This window comes from Prionailurus bengalensis, chromosome C1 (assembly GCF_016509475.1).
Source record: "Prionailurus bengalensis isolate Pbe53 chromosome C1, Fcat_Pben_1.1_paternal_pri, whole genome shotgun sequence".
Classification (NCBI taxonomy): Eukaryota; Metazoa; Chordata; class Mammalia; order Carnivora; family Felidae; genus Prionailurus; species Prionailurus bengalensis.
Window position 1 is genome coordinate 88,597,905 of NC_057345.1, and position 21,860 is coordinate 88,619,764.

Here is a 21,860-nt window from a genome sequence, read left to right on the forward strand (position 1 = left end):
GAACGGGGGAGGGGCAGAGAGAGAGGGAGACACAGAATCGGAAACAGGCTCCAGGCTCTGAGCCATCAGCCCAGAGCCTGACGCGGGGCTCGAACTCCGGGACTGCGAGATCGTGACCTGGCTGAAGTCGGAAGCTTAACCGACTGCGCCACCCAGGCGCCCCTAAAGTTGTGTTTCTAATGGAAAATTAGATGGGTGCCTGGGTGTTTCAGTCAGTTAAGCATCCGACTCTTGATCTCAGGGTCATGAGGTCAAGCCCTGCATTAAGCTCCACGCTGGGTGTGAAGCCTACTTAAAAAAAATGTTAAGTAAGTAAGTAAATAAATAAATAAGTAAAAGAAAATTATAATTTTTTTTGTAGGGGTGAGAAGGGAGACTTTCAAAACCCTAATTCTCCAACAGTTGTGCATGATGTAAGAGCAATCTAGAACTCTCTATAAACCACACTGTGAAACAAGATATCTCAGAGTTGAAAAGAGGTTGGCCCACCATGGAACCTCTATAGTGAGGGCTGAGATGACCTTGTAATAGAAACTGCCGAGTACCGAATTGAGAATGCAGCTGAGTTCAGAGTGTCCCCCAATATAAGGCCTAGTTAACCAGTAAGAAGGAAGGATTGATGGGACACCCATGGCAAGCACACAGACCATAGACTTCACCAACCTCAAATGAGATCAGATAATTAAAGGAGTTTGTCCCATCTCTTTTCCTAGGCAAAAGATGAACTCATTTAATCATCACAAAAACTCCAGGAAGTAATTACAATTATATTTCCCAGATCAAGATGGGGAAATAGAAATTCAGAGAGATTAATTAACATGGCTAAATAATTGCTAAAAGATTCCAGCTTATTCAAAAATAATAGTGAATTTTCTTATTTCATTTCCATCTTTGTTCTACCTCCTATATGAGACTGTTACTGTGTATCCCTATTTTATGACATTTTTGGCTTAATTAAATCTGAAATTTAGACCATGTTTAATTATTCTTGAAGAAGTCAAAAAAGCATTTTCAGAGGCAATATGTTCAAGGTGTTTAAGAAATACATAAAAAGGAAAATGTTTTAGGAAGCAGAAAAAAAAGTGCTATTTAAAGTCCCTCTACTGGACAAGTATGATTTAATTAAAAAAACTAATTTAAGGGGTGCCTGGGTGGGTCAGTGGGTTAAGCATCTGACTTTGGCTCAAGTCATGATCTCACAGTTTTAAGTTCGAGGCCCACGTCAGGTCTGTGCTGACAGCTTGTAGCCAGAGCCTACTTTGGATCCTGTGTTTCCCTCCCTCTTTGTCCCTCCACTGTTCAAACTCTCTCTCTCTTTCTCCCTCAAAAATAAAATAAAACATTTTTTAAAAAGCCCTTTTCTTAGTATAACACATACATAACAATATTCCAGATAAAATTCTAGAAAAATTATTTTAGTGTACTTAACATTTTCAAAGTTGTCACTTTTTTGTCCTTTAAAAGGAGGATGCAATTTATTTTTGCAGTAAATAATTTATTTAATATTACTCACATTCTAACTTTTACTTTTCAACTAATGTTATCCATTAGTGATGTTGTCAACATATTTTGATAAAATTGTTTTGAATGAATTCCTGCTACACTAAGGGTAATACATAGTCACTAGTTTCATAGACACCCTGCTGAAATCTCCATGGGATTTTCAAATTTGAAAAAACTATCCTGTTTTCTTGCCAAAAAAAATATATATATAATTAAGCTGTTTTTTATGAATTTTGTTCAGTGCCTATTGAGTTAGTTTCCTCAAATGATATGTAAATCTAAATGCTTCCATTTACTATTAATGCTTTAATTAAGCATTGCCAACTGCTGTGGCATTTTACACATGCCCCAGTAGGTTAGTAACTTAAATAGCTCAATGTTCTTGTGCAAATACAGTTGCTTTTTGCTGCATTTGCTTTCTTTACACTTCACTTGCAGAACTTAAGGTGAAATCAGGAAGATGAGTCTTCAGAAATATTTAGAGTAAATAATTAGGCCAAACAAAAACCCAAAGATAAGCTTTTATAGCTACACAAATGTTTGAGAAATTGGAAAAGATTTGTTTGGAACCAAGAAAAGAAAGTAGAACTCTGAGAACAATAACCACATTCACATTTTCTAAGTATTAAACAATGTAATTAAATATCTATTCAAAGAAGAGTAGAGAATGTGAGCTAATTAATGATGGTAAATGGAAATATCTGATCGTATTTGGAAACAAATTAAGAAATTTGAGTAGAAAGATAACAAAATCAAAAAGTAAAGCTTAAGTAGTATACAATAAAAAGCAATCCTTTACTAATACAATCAACTTCAAAGAAAAGAAAAATAATTTCCTATTTCAAATATAATGTAAATTAAAAGTTTAGCAGAGATTAACTAGCAGCACTACTTCTGCTATTTCAGATTAGTAGTTGACTTGTAGGGACCAGTGATCCATCATATATACATGATATTCAAGTTGAAATGTACTTTTTTTAATACATGAGCAAATTGAAGTCTAGACTGGTTAATATACAAATACATATTCAAAACATCAGAGTTTAGACTTTTCTACTGAATGTTTTCATTCAATGACCTTCTTTTCAAAATCATTCTTGCAGAGGGGCGCCTGGGTGGCTCAGTCGGTTAAGCGTCCGACTTCGCTCAGGTCATGATCTCACAGTCTGTGGGTTCGAGCCCCGCATCGGGCTCTGTGCTGACAGCTCAGAGCCTGGAGCCCATTTCGGATTCTGTGTCTCCCTCTGTCTGCCCCTCCCCCATTCATGCTCTGTCTTTCTCGGTCTCAAAAATAAATAAACATTAAAAAAAATAAAAAAAATAAAAATTCATTCTTGCAGAATCTATGTTCTAACTTAGGCACTAAATAATTATGACAAAATGACATAAATGTTTTGATAGAGGTGACTTTTGGCACAAGGATTTTCATTTAGCTGTATTAAAAGATAAAGAGGTAAGGGAAACAAAAATAATATAAAAACAGGGAGGGGGGACAAAACAGAAGAGACTCAAATATGGAAAACAAACTGAGGGTTACAGGAGGGGTTGTGGGAGGGGGAATGGGCTAAATGGGAAAGGGGCACTAAGGAATCTACTCCTGAAATCATTGTTGCACTATATGCTAATTTGGATGTAAATTAAAAAAAAATACAAAATAAAACAAGTGAAAATAAAGAAAATTAATTAACTAATTAAAAATTTTAGAAAAAGATAAAAAGGTATTTATTAGCTTTGAAAAGATGGGGGAGGGTATAGCATTAATAAAAATATAGAAGTGTGAAAATGTCACCTCTTTAGAGAGTCACTGGAGTATAAGGTGCATTGGAGAAACCATTTTCTTCTTTATATCTTTGTTATATCACTGCACAACAAAAATGGAGTTTTTGATATCGTAAAGCTCATAGGACATTACAGCATGTTTTTTCATAGCACCAATGAGACATGTTTACTAAATAAATTAACATTTTCAGTTTGACCCATGTGACAAGCATATTTACATCCCCACACATGGACCAAATAACTAATAACATATACAATGTGCCCTTGCTTATACAAGTGTCTATTTCAATACTCAAAGGTAAATCAACCCTAAGTCAAGCAACTAGAACCAAAAACTTCATGTCTTTAGTAAATCTAGACCCTAGCTATACTCCTTAGGTTGCATAACAGAATTCTAGTGGTGACCCTCAGACTTCTCTTTCAGGTAAATGTTCAACTGACCTGTCATCACTTTTTTTTTATTTTAATTTTTTTTAACATTTACTTATTTTTGAGACAGAGAGAGACAGAGCGTGAATGGGGGAGGGTCAGAGAGAGGGAGACACAGAACCTGAAACAGGCTCCAGGCTCTGAGCTGTCAGCACAGAGCCCGACGTGGGGCTTGAACTCATGGACCATGAGATCATGACCTGAGCTGAAGTCGGATGCTTAACTGACTGAGCCACCCAGGCGCCCCTGACCTGTCATCACTTTTAACTAATAATCTACTTCTTTATCATCCTATGTCCTTATCAGGTTTTGTAGCTCTTTCAACAGAAGAATGAAAGTCAGGAAAGGAAGAGAGCCTATGTGCAAAGGTACAGCCTTCTGGATGAATGGGCAGAACACCTGGGATCATCATTCATTTGAATGTCCTGCTATTCTGGGGAATTTTGAAAAGACTCATGAACAGAATCCCACATAACTTATCAAGTTTGGGGTGATAGGGGAAGAGAATAGTCTATTTAAATGACACTTAATTTTTTTTTTTAAGTAGGAGTATTTTTTATTTATGTGTGTGAGAGAGAGAGAGAGAGAGCGAGCATGTGAGCTGGGGGGGGGGAGCGATGAGGGTGGGGGGGAGAGAGAGAGGGAGACACAGAGAGAGAGAGAGAGAGAGAGAGAGAGAGAGAGAGAGAGAGAATCTCAAACAGGTTCCATGCCTAGCATGGAGCCCAATGCAGGGCTTCTTCTCCACTGTTATACTCTTCTTAAGGTAGGGATTGTGTCTTAACATCTCTGAACTTAGCACAAAATAGCCATACAATAAGTATTTGTTTAACTAATTTGAGGGAACTATTATAAATAATATATCTGTATTATAAAACATCATCAATGATACTTAATGCCAGGGAAATATTATAATTAATCTAAATGTTCATTAAACAGGTTATCACACAACCATTAAAAAGATATATATTTTCATGTAATTTTTACTGAAATACCATGATACAAATTACATACAAAGTATTATACCAAGCACTTCAATTTTTTAAAGCCTAGTGACAAAATTAAAGGTTAGAAAAAGTTATACTATTACTGGTAATGTTTGGGTAGTGAGATGATAGAAGATATTGTTTTAGTTTTTCATTACCTTACTCTGAATTTAGCAGAGTTTAATATCTATAACTTTTATAAAGTGAGAACATAAAAAGATAAATTAAAAGAAGTTGTTTTTTTAATTCCAACATCTATCAAACAAGTGTTCATTTATTTATTTTTCGGCCTGGCATCACTAACTTATTAATGACAATTTATTTAACATTCTAGTAACTTAGGTTAAAAAAAATAGAAATACAGGGGGAAGGAAAGAAAGATAGAAGTAGTAGGAAAGGCATTTACAATGTGTAAGTATTAGTGTCTCACTTATAACAAAATCAAATACTTTTCAAATATTCAGCTATTTGGCAAATTTGAATGGTGTTCTCAGAAACATAAAAATACAGAAAAGAAATACTTAATTCTTTGTAAAATATACTCTGTATTACATTTCATGATATTACTTCCTCATACTCAAAATGTTCAAAATTTTTTCACTTTCTCTCTTTGCTTTTGTAAATTTGATATTGTGCCAAGAGGAACATCTTCCAGCTGAACAAATACATTTCTTCTTAGTTCAATGCAGCACTGAAATGTACACTGCAAATAATTTGAAAATAATTTACAGTTTTGGCCCAAACACTAAGTAAATTTTTTTTGAAGACTTGCCAGTTCCCCTCTACCTGGTTAATCACTTTTTGAAAGATGTACAGCTTCATTAATGGTTTCCCATTGCTTTCAGTACACATAAATCAAGGAAAGATTAATTTGATTTTTGATTTTTTTTTTGGCTTGCATGTAAAGTAATTAAGCTATGGGTGGGGTCATTATTATTCTTGCACTTGATATCACTCCGGAATGGCAAATCGCTTAAATATGTAATCACCAGTATCTCCTATTTCAACCTTAAGCCTCAAAAATGGTTCTATTCGGTAATATATAATCTTTCATATGGTTTAAGAAACAGGTCTAACTAAACAACAAAAAAAAAGTTTGCAAAAAGTACATCTGGAAACAATGTTAAAGGCATGGATTTGTATGTACAGAATCTTGTAGGAGGGGTATATTTCTACATAAAAAGCATACCTTCATTCTATTGTTTCACTTAAGAATCAATTCTAACTTTTCAATGTTCAGTAACAGTTTAATATCAGTTGTCACTTTAGGGGAAGCAAATACTGTCATTGTATACTCAAGTTAATTACAGTGATGGATGTTGGGTTTCATTTCTTGGTATCATCTAGTTAAGAAAGAGCAAATGCAGAATGTCAGTTTATGGAAATTGTGTACGTAACAGACTGAGGTTTCTCGGTATGTTCCTACTGCAGCCAGTTGAAATGCTTCCATTCCTCCCCTTGAGTGTAATAAGAGAACGCTTTTCAGGCTTTGAGGCTGCAAATGCAAACCTCTTCAGTTGTATCTTTAAAAACAACTATCAAATAACTCTCTGGTATGCTCCATTTTTCTCTTCTACTCAGAATTTGTCCTTTTCTTATATCTTTTTATTTAGTTTGGCCTTCATCCCAATATCTGTCTCCTCAGCTGGTACCAATTTGACTCCTAGGTTCTCCAGAACAATATGTGCTTCGATAAGCCAGCTGGCCACAGAAATCTGATTTTGACAGAAACTGACACAATCAGTTGCTGCCTGTCTCATTCCAAATGTGCAGGCACTCCCACACCTGGGCATGTACATATTAATGATACCTTATTTTTTTCTGGAGAGCATTCTCTGATGATGGAAAAGAGAAATCCTTGAAAATCTCAATCAGTGATGATCCAAAATAGAAAATTCTGTTTTGGTTACTGAACAAAATAAAAACAATAAGTAAAAACTGAATAAAAGTAATGAAATTCATGTACCAGTCAGCCGTATGTTCATCTACCTGTGCCATCTTGTATCAGACAGAATGAGGACTCCTTCCCCCAAAGGCTTCTCCTATTCAATCAACTCCATACATTATACTCTCTAGCCTTAAATTTCTCTTTCAATTGTAATTTTCCCTGTAATGTCAGTAGTTAGATATTCTTAAGTCTTGCCTATTAAATAAGAAAAAAGATAACTTTTACTTAATGCCATATCTCCATCTAAATAATAGCATCTCTCCCTTCTTAATCACAATTCAGCTTTTTATTTATTTTTATTTTATTTTTTTTTAATTTTTTTTTTCAACGTTTATTTATTTTTCGGACAGAGAGAGACAGAGCATGAACGGGGGAGGGGCAGAGAGAGAGGGAGACACAGAATCGGAAACAGGCTCCGAGCCATCAGCCCAGAGCCTGACGCGGGGCTCGAACTCACGGACCGCGAGATCGTGACCTGGCTGAAGTCGGATGCTTAACCGACTGCGCCACCCAGGCGCCCCACAATTCAGCTTTTTTAAAAGTTCCCTATACTCATTCCACTGAATTATCTTCAAATCACCTCTCAATCATCAGGCTGTAATGCCTTCAGTTGCAAATAACAAAAAAGAAAAGTTGCTCAAACAACAAGTGTTTTTATTATCTCATCTAAAATAGTCCATAGTTGAATGGCAATCCAGTAGCTTCGTAATATCAGGGCTTTGTTTCCAGTTCTTTGTGATTCTCCTTGTTTTTCCCTAATGGTCAAAAGAATATTTCTGTAGTTCCAAGCATCAGGTCCCTATAAATCAATGTTGGAACAGGAAAGAAGGGTTGGGATTCCTTTTTTTTTTTTTTTTAATCAAGGAAGAGAATCCTTCCCAGAAGGCCCCAGGACATTTACCATTACATTTAATGATAAAAACTTGGTTACATATTTTTCAGTAAAACTAATTGCCTGATATTTTCACTTAAATGTCCCAAAAGAGCTTCAAATTTAACATATACAAATATCAAACTCATCTTACAATCATCTTAATGAGTGACACCTGCATATATTAATTTTCTGAGATAAAAATTTGCACCTCATCACCAACATTCAATTAGACAGAAAATTATAGATTGTGTTTTTTAATACTTCTTCAGTTCATCTCCTTTCCATCCTAACACCATTAATTTGGTTTAGGCAAGCATAATGTCTTGGTTGAATTAGTACTGCTTGCTAAACTGATCTCCTGCTTATCATTTTGCCCCTTCTTATACATTCTCGTCATCCCTTCAGGAATTCTTTTTAAAAACCAAGTGGATCATGTCATATCCACCTATTTAAGCCATTCAATACATACTGGCAGCCTTGAAATTAAGTTCAAACCTTAGCAGGTATCTGAGGCTGTCTGTAATTTAGTCATTACCAGTGTTTCTACCTTCATTTATCTAATGTGGCCCCCAATTACACTAAATCATCTGCAGTCCTTTAATCCCCCATACTCTCTCTCTACTATGGTCACAAATTGTAGCTTCTTAGAAAGAATGATTTCCCAGATCCCAACCCCAATCGCATTTGACCTGGCTAAGTCTTCCTTCAAGACTCAGCTCAGAAGACTTTCTAACGTCTCCCAACTTTTTCCCAGTCTAGTTCAGGTACACATTCTCTGTGCCTTCACTATCATAACACTTCACTTTTTGCATTGTCATTATCTACTTTCTTATCATTTTTGTTTATTGCTTCTTAAGGCAAGGGTTGTGGTATCCTCTGAACCAAGATACTACCTAAAGCATAAAGAGTACACAGTGAAAGTTTTTGAATGCGTTGTATGTAAATGCCAAGTCTTTAATGCAAAATTAAAATATATGTCCAATAAAGATAATTTTTCTATGCGTAGGACATCTTACAAAAACAGAAAAATTAAACTTCATTTCATTATACACTATATTGAAAACAATAAAATGGTTACTTTCAGGAAAGTCTAGAATAAGAAACATAGCTATACCATAATAAATTATACTGGGATTACTTCTACCATATTCCTAACTTTTCCATTCTGAAAATAAATTCAATTCACTAAATTTAATTAATTTTTTTTAGCTTTATTTCACTTTAATTTTTTATTCCTTTTTAGTTACTTCTACTTTGCTCCTATGGTTCACCCCACTCTTATTTGTCAAGTACCTTCACAAAAATTTGTAATTCTTCTTAGTATAGTTAGTTAGGCCTGGCCCAAGGCTGGGGATCATGATAAATAATTCAACAGACTGAAAAAGTAGTACAAGAAGAGTCAGTATAAAAGACCCCTATAAAGAAAAACAGATAACACTCAGTATTATGGTAAAACTCCACCAGCATAAATAAGGGATTAAGGGTATCTTTTATGCACAAATTTATTGAGGATTTTAAGTAAGCATTTACATTGAAAAAAATTACTTTGATTAGATTTATGCTGAAAATACACTCTAAATATGGTTCTGTTTTGATGCTTACAAGAGAAAAGAATTTTCATTAGTTAATTAACTCATATATGGATATAATCAACAAACATAAACTAGTTGCCTACTATGATCAAGCAGTATGTTAATATTGATGGTGCAAAGATAACCTAGCTGGTGAAAAAAACAAACATAAAATATAAACATTAAAGATAAACAAAAAAAGTATTTACAATGTAAAATAATAGTGGTATCAGCACTGGAATCACATGTTGCTACTAATGTATGTATAGAAAATCTTAGCTTCGCTAATAATTCATTGTGGGTCTGTTATTTTTAAAAATGTATTTACCATGAGTACTATTTCTTGAAATAATGAATTCCACAGGTTTACTATTCGCTATATAAATTATTACAGTTTAAATTATCCTAAACCTTCTTTTCTGGAACTTTGAACTACCTACACCAATAATATTTGTTGCGATATCAAGTCTCAACTATGGACCAGACAAGGTGCTTAATCCTCCAACTTGTATGGTCTAATTTAATCCTTAAATTTATCTTGGAATAAAGTTATTGTCATTCCTATATTATCTATAAGAAATCAAAGCTCTCTGAGACTCAATTTAACAGTGAAGGACACTTCAAATTGCAAGTATCAGAAGCCCCAAATGAAAATTAATAAAACTAAAAGCCTTCCCAGTGCATCTTCAGTCTCTGACTTTATTGAGCAGCAGGATGCTGTGTTAGCTCTGGAATTTACATCTTCTCTTTTCAACTCAATGGGTAGTTTGAAAGCCTGGGTAGACAAAACTCTATACAATCTTCTCTTTTTGGCCACAACTCTACAGAAGCAATTGTCCCCTTGTGATGCAGGAGTATAGAACATGATGATCTTGATATTACCTGCCACCTTGCCTCTGATTGTTAGTTTGGGTAGCATTTCCATCACACAAAGACTAAGATTTCTGGTACTTCAAACATCATAAATAGCAAGCCCTAGGCAAAATTGGTTTTTGTAGAACAAGTATATTTCCTTTTTACCCTGCTTCCAGATAGACGAGTTTTAACTAAGCCTTTTTGATTTCTGAGTGTCTTTTACTAAGTTCAAAATGTAACCAACATACTCCAGCATGCTAAATTTTTTCTACCAAAAACAAAAAAAGCAACCATATTCTGCAGCCGTAATAGACTCATTGTTTAAATTCCATGATCTAATATGTTACTGCATATTCTAATTAGCTATTTTATTGTGAAGAATAAAAATTACCAATCTCCCAGCCTAGGATACAAGGTACCTCACCACTGTATACATATATTTTTTCTACTCAATAAATTTTAAAATTTTAGAAAATATTATTTCTAACATTCCCACATTCTGATATCAAAATCTGAGTCAGTGAGCATTGTTTATTACAAACACTGAAGTATAAGTACATAAATCAAAACCATCTCCAAATGACTTAGGCAAAAAAGGAATTTATTTGTTCTTATAACTGAGAATTCTTGAAATAGGGCCTATCTTTGGCACAAGGGAACACAGGGCACAAATAATGTCATCAGGACTCACTTTTACACCTCCTGTCAGCAACACCTTCCCTAATGGACTTTGATTTCAGGCTACAGGTGGCAAAGAGGCAGCTGCTACAGCACCTAGCCTGGACGTCTCTCAAGTAACGCACGGTGATAGAGCACCACTTCTGCGCTAGCAGTTCCAAGAGAAGCCTCACTGCCTCTTACTTGCCCTGATCATGTCTCATGCCCACGCCTAAGCATTGTGATCTGAAGCAATACGATCCACCAGGTAACTATGCATAAATTCTCTTACTCCGACTCTTGAGTCAAGGATGAGACCCAATCTAAATATACAAAAAGAGAATGTAGAAGAGATAAAAGACCAAAGTAAAGTTGGGGACTTTGACTGGAAAAGGAAGAAAGTGAGGTAGAACTCCAATTAACAGAAGGCCACTACAGTAAGACTGGATAGCTAGCATGTGATTAGAATAGAACTTGAGCCTGCCTAAGTTTCTAAGAATGAACCATTCTGTAACCCTAAATCCAATATTAAGGGCTTCTATAACTAAATCAATGATCGAATTCCTTATACCATTAATATTTTATGGACCTTCTCTTTTCCAGAAAAATGTCATAAAACCTGTTTTAAATGCATTATATTACTTTGCCTGTAATTTTTTTTTAATGTTTATTTATTTTTGACGGAGAGAGAGAGACAGAGCATGAGCGGGGGAGGTGAAGAGAGAGAGGGAGACAGAATCGGAAGCAGGCTCCAGGTTCCAAGCTGTCAGCACAAAGCCCCCCGCGGGGCTCAAACTCACAGACCGGGATATCATGACCTGAGCCGAAGTCGGACGCTCAACCAACTGAGCCACCCAGGCATCCCTGCCTGTAATTTTTTTTTAATTTATTTATTTATTTTGAGAGAGAAAGCGTGAGCAGGGGAGAGGGGAAGAGGGAGAGAGGGAGAGAAGAGAGAGAGAGAGAGAGAGAGAGAGAGAGAGAGAGAGAGAGAGAGAGAGAGAGAGAGTCCCAAGCAGGCTCCATGCTCAGCATGGAACCCGATGCAAGGCTCAATCCCTAGACTGCAAGATCATCACCTGTGTCGATTATCAAGCGTCATACGCTTAACTGATTGAGTCACCCAGGTGCCCCTCTTTTCATGTAATTTTTATCATTGCCACTTTTGTGTGGTGATTAACAGCAAGCAAACTGTGTTTTCAGTTCATCTTTGGGCTTGTCAACTTCAAGAAATAGGCCCTTTTTATCTGTTACCATCCCTTAATCTAAAAGGGACAATCCAAAGAGAGTGCAAGTGAATGTCATGCTTACACAATTCCAAAGAAATAGAATTTATCAAAGTAGAAACATATTTTGATCTTGGCATAAGGTTCCCCTCATTTGACCAAAGAAGTGGTAATAAAAAAGAAGCAGTGAACTAATGGTAATAGTCTGAAAAGAGAGTGGAAGAGTCGTATACTCTTGCATCAGACAATGAGAACAGGCATGAAAAATGCCCAGATGTGCACTGGTATATGTTCTGGACAAGTCAGGCCTAAGGCCTACACTGAAATATAGTGGAGCAGCAGTAATGAGAATTTTTTTCAAAGTACAAATGGAAATGAGGAAGTACAAAGTAAAAATTTTATGAGTTCTCAAATTCAAATGTTGCAGTGATTTGCAAAAGCAGGGCTAGTGGCATAGAAGAAGCTTGGGGATGGTGGTGCACCTGGGGGGCTCAGTCGGTTAAGCATCCGACTTTGGCTTAGGTCATGATCTCACAGTTGGTGGGTTTGAGCCCTGCGTCAGGCTCTGTGCAGATAGCTTGGAGCTTGGAGCCTGGAGTCTGCTTCAGATTCTGTCTCCCTCTCCTGCTGCCCCTTCCCCATTCACACTCTGTCTCTCTTTCTCTCTCAAAAATTAACATTAAAGAAAATTTTTTTAAGAATCTTGGGGATGGGGTGCTGGGAACTGTAATTTGAAAAGTGTATGCACTATATAATTACTTTAATCAACACACCTCACAGTTCCTTTTGGGAAAAGAAAAAGCCTTGGCATCATTTTTCTACTACGATGAGAAAATATCTTGAAATTATTTTAAACCTGAAATAATGGGTATTGAGGAGGGCACCTTTTGGGATGAGCACTGGGTGTTGTATGGAAACCAATTTGACAATAAATTTCATATTAAAAAATAACAACAACAAAAAAAATTAAACCTGAAATAGTTTTGGACACACTCCTAATATGGAAGGTTTTCAAAAGGTTTGAAGCTCTAAAAATTGGTAAAGTATTCTGAAATCTATTTAAGGACTATCAAAATTTCCGTGATTCATGGGGCTCACAAATTAACTAAATAAGCTACACTCCCACCCAGAGGGACATTCTCTAAATCCCTAAGCAGAAGAAAAAACTAATATTTATATAAGCGTGTGCAGTTTTCAGGGCATCTTTAAGATCCTCCAAGTGGCAAATGATATGTTTTATTGTGTTGAAATTTTCCAGTTTATGATACTGTTTCTCCTTTAATCAGAGCATTTTGTATTTATGTTCTAAATATATTAGCTTTGTATGAGAGAAACGACATTTTCTAAGATTTATTTCAAGATTGGCTTCATAATTTGCCCCAGCATCTGAGAAACTTCACGTATTTCTTTAAATAAGTTAAAATTATCTTTAGTAAGCACCATTTTAATAATAAGCAACATTTTATAAAGACAATGATAAATTACTTTAAGGCAGATTGGATAGTTCTCTAGCTTTATATCCTTCACTGGATGGCCCTCCCAATACCTAACAGAGGGCTGTACACAGTGTGAGTGCTAAGTTAATTTTTATGAGATATGATTCAGTGATTGAACACATGTGGAAAAATAATATATTACATGCCTCCAGATTTTGCCTTTGTTATCTGAAATCATAAGGTAGGCCACAGAGCTTAGTACAGATAATACAGGTACATTGTATGGTGACATATACTGCAGTAATAAGTATAACAAAATGATATATTAAGTGTAGTTAATTCAATAAATACCCACTGAACTTCTGTCATGTGTCAGGCAATATGTTAAGAACTAGGAATATATTAGTAAACAAATAAAAAACTGCATTCAGGATGTGATGGGCTAAGAGATGAGCAATATCTCTCCTTATTTAAAATTTTATTTTATAGAGAGAAAGAGTACAAACAGGGGAGAGGTGTGGAGGGAGAGAGAAAGAGAGAATCCTAAGCAGGCTCCACACCCAGCCCAGAGCACAATGTGGGGCTCGATCCCACAAGGGATCCCTGGGATCCCACATGATCCCTGGGATCATGACCTGAATGGAAATCAAGAGTGGGACACTCAACTAACTGAGCCACCCAGGCACTTTGAGCAATCTCTTAATACAATGTGTTAGACTTTGAAAAAAAATTTGTCTAATTTCTTATTAAATTTGGGTATTTTAATAAGAACAGAAATCCAGTATAGATTTCTATTATTTTTCTCGGTGGCTCAATTTAGAACAGATTTCCATTTGTTTGAAGTAGTAATTTTGAGGTTAGAATGTTTCCCCTAACCTGAAAGAAGTTCTCATATATTTATTATATAATATTACCTGTGACAACTGTTTCACAAAAAAATAGGTTGCAAAATCATAATAATTGCTCCTGCATAGAACTAATAACAGGCGTTAATATTGTTTTATGCCTTAAAGCCACTTTTCCACTTTTCATACTGCTGTTGTTACTTTAGGAAACCCACATGACTTTTGGGAACCTGGGTAAATTGGGAAATTGGCATAGAGCAGAATATTGTCTTATCTTTTGCTACAGCTGATCCAGGAAATGTGAAATGAATAGGATTGTAGTTTACTGAAAAGAGACTTGGATTGGAAGTCAGAAATTCTGTGTTTAAGATATACCAGACAGCTTTCTTCAACCTTGCATACTCACTCTATTGCAATTGTACACTGACTTTTATTATGTTTAGTTGCTTATTACATTTATACACTATCTTTCTATCAAAGTAAACTAATCTTTTACAACATGAAATATAAATAACAGCGATGTTTTTTATTTTTTTATTTTTTTTAACATTTATTTATTTTTGAGACAGAGAGAGACAGAGTATGAATGGGGGAGGGTCAGAGAGAGAGGGAGACACAGAATCTGAAACAGGCTCCAGGCTCTGAGCTGTCAGCACAGAGCCTGATGCGGGGCTTGAACTCACAGACTGCGAGATCATGACCTGAGCCGAAGTCAGACACTTAACCGACTGAGCCACCCAGGTGCCCCGTCAGTGATGCTTTTTAAATTACCGGTGAGATTATGAAAAGGAATAAAAATGGAGTAGGTCACATCTTGAAAATTATTGTGCCACATTTTTTACTGGGCACAGTCTGCTCCAGGGACAGAAAGGGGGGGGGAGCCACACTTTTGTCTGCATGCTTCCTTCTAAGATATATTACTAATATTCTCAAGGAGGAGACAAGTCCAACATTGAGAAGTCGATGTCTTAGAACCCACTGTTCTAACCCAACTTTATTTTCTCCAGGGAGTGTAATGGGTTGTGGGGGGAAAGACTAACCATTTGGAACTTTCTACGCATAATCTGTTTATTCATTCATTCTGCAAATATTTGTTGAGCATCTTCTATACACTCACATACAAAGATGAATAAGTCATGGTTCCTGCCATCAAGTATCTCACAGTCTAACAACAACAAAAAAGTTTATGAAAGTATTATTTTTGAAGTTTTTCTTTTGATTATTGCCTAGAATACTAGAATGGCCCTGCTCTAGAGACTGTCAGGACAGAAAGGTTAATCTGTTAGTACTAGAAGCATGGAAATTCTATGAAGAGAACAGCAAGAAGTAGTAACACACAGAGACAGGCAGAACAGACAGAACAGGCAGACAGACAGACAGACAGACACACACACACACACACACACACACACACACACCCCACAACAAACCTAAGCCTACATTGAGTATGAATGTAAATTCAGGAAACAGGAAACAGGAAACACACTGAGAAGCAGAAGCTCACGTTCATGAAACTTTTTATTTAAGGCATCTGAAATGCTTGGAACTGTTCTATGAAATATGTGGCTTATGAAAAATAAAATAAAATATACAAATATAATTAAAGAGTGATGAACAAGTATTTCTCTAATAAGTTTTGAAAGTGTATTAGAAAAATTTTGAATATGTATTAGAAATATTTAAATGAATATTTAAATGATTACTGACATCAGTGAATTATCCATATTTTTACTCTCTGTTCCCTCAAATAAGGCTCCAATAGACAGGTAGGTGTTGGCTGGTGAATGCAGAAAATATTTTTGTCTGTGTATTTGTTTTGGGGAGAAGAGGATGAACACTTCTTAGAGAATCAACAAATCAGCTGCTTAGTAATTCTACTCCTGAACTTTTGGAAAGAATCATAACTTTCTTACAACGGTTTCAGTAAAGATTTCTTCCTAAGATTCCAGCCAACAATACTCCTCAGTCAGGTATGCTAGACATTGCTGTGAATACTGGGAAATAAACCAAGAAGAATAAATTGTAACCTTAAATTGTAAGCCAAGATACACACCACTGTAAAATACTGCTCTGTAATGTTTGGCTCATGTAAAGAAGGTGTACCCTTTCAATTCACTGGAAATATAGCTGAACCACATTTTTAGGTCATTTTCTGATTAATTCCCATTTCCAGGTGAGGAATAACACAATTATAGTGGTTATCTTAGTACCTGCTTTTTCATGTCCCTCTCCCAAACAGTTCTCTTGCACCTACTTTTGATATCTCACACCTAGGTTCTTAACCTAAGTCCTCTCATTCATAATTCTTGAACTTCTGTGTTGCCTTGTTTAGCTTGGCAAAAAGGTAGTCCATTATCTTTGATTGGGCTCCCTAGAATTACACCCTGAGAGGATTCCATGTGAGTGTGGGGGGAGGGGACCTACTAGAGGAATGAAAAGGGAAGGAGGCTGTGTAAAGGTGCAATATTAAGTAAGTTCAGCGGAAGGTACCTTTGACTCACTATTTCAAGGAAACTCTGGAAACAGTATAGATTAATCATACCTCAGAACTATCCTTAACAGAAGATGGAAAATTAAGACCTACTACTTGCCAGTCCTTTCAAGGGATGCCCCCAGGGGGCGATAATTCCCAGGCATTTCTGGTTCTCAGGCAGCATAGGCTGAATTGGTTCTAACAACCTGAGGATAGTCCTCCAAAAAAGGTAACAATCATGCTGGCTAGTGGGAGATAAGTCCCCTGGGAGCTTGTGCACATGAAGGTAGCAAAGGGATCCAAAGGGGATGTGGGTGGAGTATTCACAGTGTCTGCTTCATGTAAGTAATCACTATCATGTATTTAAAAATATACTTTAGACTATCAGAAAATCAGGATCTATTCCAGCATTTGTCACTAATTAAATATGTGTTTTGGGGTACTGTTTTTATAGTTTCGGTTGTATTAAAACTCTTCTGACTTAAGTCAATGAAACAGAAAGCCATCATAAACCAGATTAGCCAAATAAAGTATAATTTATCAGTTTGTATAGTTAAACCATTGTATTAGCTAGAGTTTTGCCTTATGAATCAGAGGAATTGGATGATATTAATCAGTACTACCTTTCTCTCTCATCTCTACTTTTCTTTGTGTGCCAGATTCACCTTCTCCCATATACTGGGAAGCATTGCCTGTGTCAATTCTTGACTTCATTCCTCACGATTTCACCCTCCTATTCTCATGGTTCTTTTTTATTTTATTTTATTTTATTTTATTTTATTTTATTTTATTTTATTTTATTTTATTTTACTAATGTTTATTTTTGAGAGAGATAGAGATTGAGAGAGAGAAGAAGAGTGCACACGTGCAAACAGAGAAGGGGCATAGAGGGAAAAGAGTCAATCCCACACAGGCTACTTGCTGTCAGTGCAGGTCTGATGGGAGGCTTGAATCCATGAACTGGGAGATCATGACCTGAGGCGAAATCAAGAACTGAACACTTAACCAATTGAGCCACCCAGGTGCCCCTTTCATGGCTCTCATTTAAAATCTAGTTTTAATGTTCACTTATTTTGAGAAGGGGGGTTTGGGGAGGGGCAGAAAGAGAATCCCAAGTAGGTGCCATGCTGTCAGAGCAGAGCCTGACTCGAGACTCGAACCCAACTACTGGGTGATCCTCATATGAGCCAAGATCAAGAGTCAAGAGTCCTAAGCTTAATCAACTGAGCCACCTGAGGAGCCCCTCATGGTTCTTATTTTAAATTGCAAGAAAGGAAAGACTTTAATTGACCAGGTTCGATGAAAGAATTTGCTGGCTCTAGAATTACTGTGGCCAGAGAATGAATTATTATATTTGTCCAGCATAGGACATGCAACCATCTTAGAAAAATCACTGTGGCCAGAAAGATGAGGTCATATAAGATTACAGCAGCTCTGATTTGGAAAATATGTTAGAGAGGGCAAAGAATAATTCCCTAAAAGAAAATAGGTCCCAGAAAACGTAAGATAAGCTGACCAAAGCAAAAATACATTTCAATATCATATGAATTTCAGTTTCCTCATTAATAACATGAAGTTCAAACATTTGTTACAGTTATTTCACAAAATTATTTTAAGTGCTAAATATGATTTATCAGCAGAAGTGCTTTATAAAGTATAGGGTTTTGTTAGTGAGCACTACATGACACTCACACAGAATGTTGAACCTCTTATACCAGTTCACCTAAAATATGTTTTTATATTACTGGTAAGTACAAAAAGATGACCCTAGAGTCTTCCATGGTGGATTTTCTAAGTAAAACCCAGGTTTAATCTCCCTGAAAAACTGAGAAGCATAAATCTTGGTAGCATCCAGACTTCTTTTAAAGACAAGAATAGGGGAACTGTTTACTGAAGGAACAGGAAGGAGCAGCTAGGCTCCTCACCAGTATTTTTACAAAAGGTATTAGGTATATCATCTTAATAGCAGAAAAATCATCATGATATCACTCAGAAGCTGGCATAGTGCCTTTCTTGAAACAACCAAAACAACAACAACCTCCAGGAGTCCAAATAAATAATTTCTTTCTTCTGAAAATAAAAAAAGGAAGAAAGGAAGGAAGGAAGGAAGGAAAGAAGGAAGGAAGGAAGGAAGGAAGGAAGGAAGGAAGGAAAAAAGGAATGAGAGAGGAGAAGGGAGGTAAAGGAAGAGAAGGGGAGGGAAGGGAAGGGAAGGGAAGGGAAGGGAAGGGAAGGGAAGGGAAGGGAAGGGAAGGGAAGGGAAGGGAAGGGAAGGGAAGAGGAGGGGAGTGGAGTGGAGGGGAGGGGAAGGGAGGGGAGGGGAGGGCAGGGCAGGGCAGGGCAGGGCAGGGCAGGGCAGGGCAGGGCAGGGAAGGGAAGGGAAGGACAGGGAAGGGAAGACAGAAAGGAAGAGAAGAGATGAGGAAAGGGGAGGAGAGGAGAAGAGAGGAGAGAAGAGGAGAGGAGAGAAGAGAAGGAATGTTTTGGGGGCAGCTGGGTGGCTCAGTTAGTCCGGTTAAGTGTCAGACTTTGGCTCAGGTCATGATCTCACGGTTCGTGGGTTGGAGCCCTGCATCAGGGTCTCTGCTGTCAGTATGGAGCCTGCTTCTGATCTTCTGTCTCCTCTCTGTGCCCTGCTGGTTCTCTCAAAATAGATAAATAAGCTTAATTTTTTTTAAATAAATGTTTTGGACTCTTTCCTATATTTTTCCTAATTACTCAGACTAAAACTCCCATATACCATCAGTCACAAAATTTTGTTCAACATTCGCAGGCTTTACTGAAGATTTGCTCTGACCTGGCTATTCATTGTTATTCAATGCAGACAGAAAGGTGATATAATCCTAACCTTAAGGTTCTCACAGTTAAACTGGGAGGTAAAATACAAATTTCTCTCTTTCAATCTGTCTTCCTTTTTATTTCTAGGCCCCACTCCGTTTACTCCAGACTTTACCACATCATGCTTATATTACAGCAGTAACCTTGAATGGGTCTTTCTGCCTCCAGTGTTAACTTCAGCTAACACCCAGTCAGACTAATTTTTCTAAAACAATTTCTATACTGTATCATTTTTCTTAAGGAAAAAAAATACCATGTCTCTAAAATTTCAATAAGACAATGTTCATTTACTGAAATTTTAGATCTGTGGGGAAAGTTAAAGAATTAGCACTGAATTCAACTCAATTTTGGATAACTTTACAAATAAGAGTAACAATTAATAAGCAGAAAATAATTAAAACATAAAATTCCTGGATCCTAGATAAATATTATAGGAAGTACAGTGGTCTTTATGTTACAGCACTGAGGAATAAAATAAAAATTTTGAGCAATCATAGAAACATAAGTGAGAAAGTGAAATAAAATTTGATTTATATCTGCAAAATACTGGGAAACTGAAAGCTGAAAGATCAGTTAGGAGGCTAACGCAACTACCTAGGTAAGAATTAGTAATAGCCCAAATTTGAAAGGTGGCACTGACAATGGGAAGAAAAGTTCAGATGCAAAAGACATTATGAAAGATAAATTCATAGAACTTGATGACTGAGCCAAGGAAGAGGGATGTGTAAAAACTATTTTGAGGTTTTGGGTCTGGGAGAATACTGATACATACTACAACCAGAATAAGAAAATCAAAAAGGAGTAAATTTGTTGAAGTTTCTTGAGAAGATACTGTGTGTTCTCTTTTCAACACATTAAATGTTCTTCAACTGGGCATCTGTTGTTCTGGCCATTTACCATTCACCATGGTACTTTTAGTAGCATATGTATTTTTCTTTGGCAAACCACTGCTCCTTTCATCCTCAGCTGACTCCTCCTCCAGTTACCAAATGGGCCATCAGTCTGGAAGACTGCATTGCATTTCCATAGATCCACTGATTAATTCGGGGGCATATATGACCCAATTGGAGGCAGTTTTACAAAATAGTATTTTGCTGTAACAGTTGGGAGAGAAACAAGTGCTTTTTTCACTCACTTCTTAGCAGTTAGCATGGTGTGACTGGTGAAAATGAAGGTAAGCCAGCAAAAGGTAGTGATAAAAATGGACCGAGCCCAGTTTCTGATGACTTTGTTTGACCTTGAATTCAGGTCTCCTGTACTTTCAGTACACAAGAAGACAAATTCCTTTTGGCCTTAAACAAGTTTACTCTGGTCTGACAATTAAAAAGCACAACAATTTCTCTACAAAAGCAATGTGCAGAAATGGAGCTCCTTATCCTACAAACAAATTGAGAAGAGAGGAGAAGGGGGCAAAGAAAATAAGAGCTTCCTGAAAAACTAAATGTTATCTTTTATGGGAAGCAAAAATATTTATTTGCCCATTTTTAAAGGTGAATATCTGTTAAATTTTTTTCAATCTTTTCTCATCTCTCTAAGTACATGTCATAGTTCTACAGACATGTGCATTTGCTAAAGTATGTCATTACATTTACTTGATATTGCAATCTCCCTCAAATCCATAAGCAAGTCCTTCTCTGACATGTGTTCTTTCATAAACCCACAAATTGCTACTGGAGGGGTAATAGTATATTCCCTCTTTGGAGTGTTGGTATTTCCAAAGAGGGCCATGTCTTCATTTGTACCCTGCCTTTTCCATTAGAATTCCAGGGAACGAAACCCCAGAATCAAAAGTAGGAAGATGAATGCTTGAGTAACCGGCATCATCAGCACATGTGGTATGCTTCATTTGATACTTTCTTTAAAAAGTAAAACCAAAGTCTACATTTTTTACTAAAATGACTAGTTCTTGTCTTTCCAGGAGCTGATCTGTTCTTTTATTTTTATAGACTACTGTTATTCTTTCAATAAATTATTTTTTCTTGCTTAAGTAAATAATTTGCTTGCAAAATATATAATCATAATTAAATTAATTTAATATTTAATTGTAATTAAATATTATATTAAATATATTGTGTATTATATTAAATATTTTAAAGTTAAATATTTTAATTATAAATTGCATAGTTAAATAAATATAATTATATCTATCCTAGAATGAATTAATAAACAAAAATATGTAAAAAAATTTCTGCACATATATGTACTCTGCTAATATATGTTTTATGCAAAAACAGATTTATAGAACTATATCTTGCAAATAAAAGATGACAATGGATACAGTTCAATTACTTTTCAATGAAATGATCTTTTCTTGTCTTTAATGCAAAAGAGAACTTAATATTTGAATTAATCAATCAATCAGGAAAAAGGATTTAATAAGTTTCAGTTTTTCAGCATTACAAGTTATTTAGAATAATTACATCATAAAGCCCCTTTATTA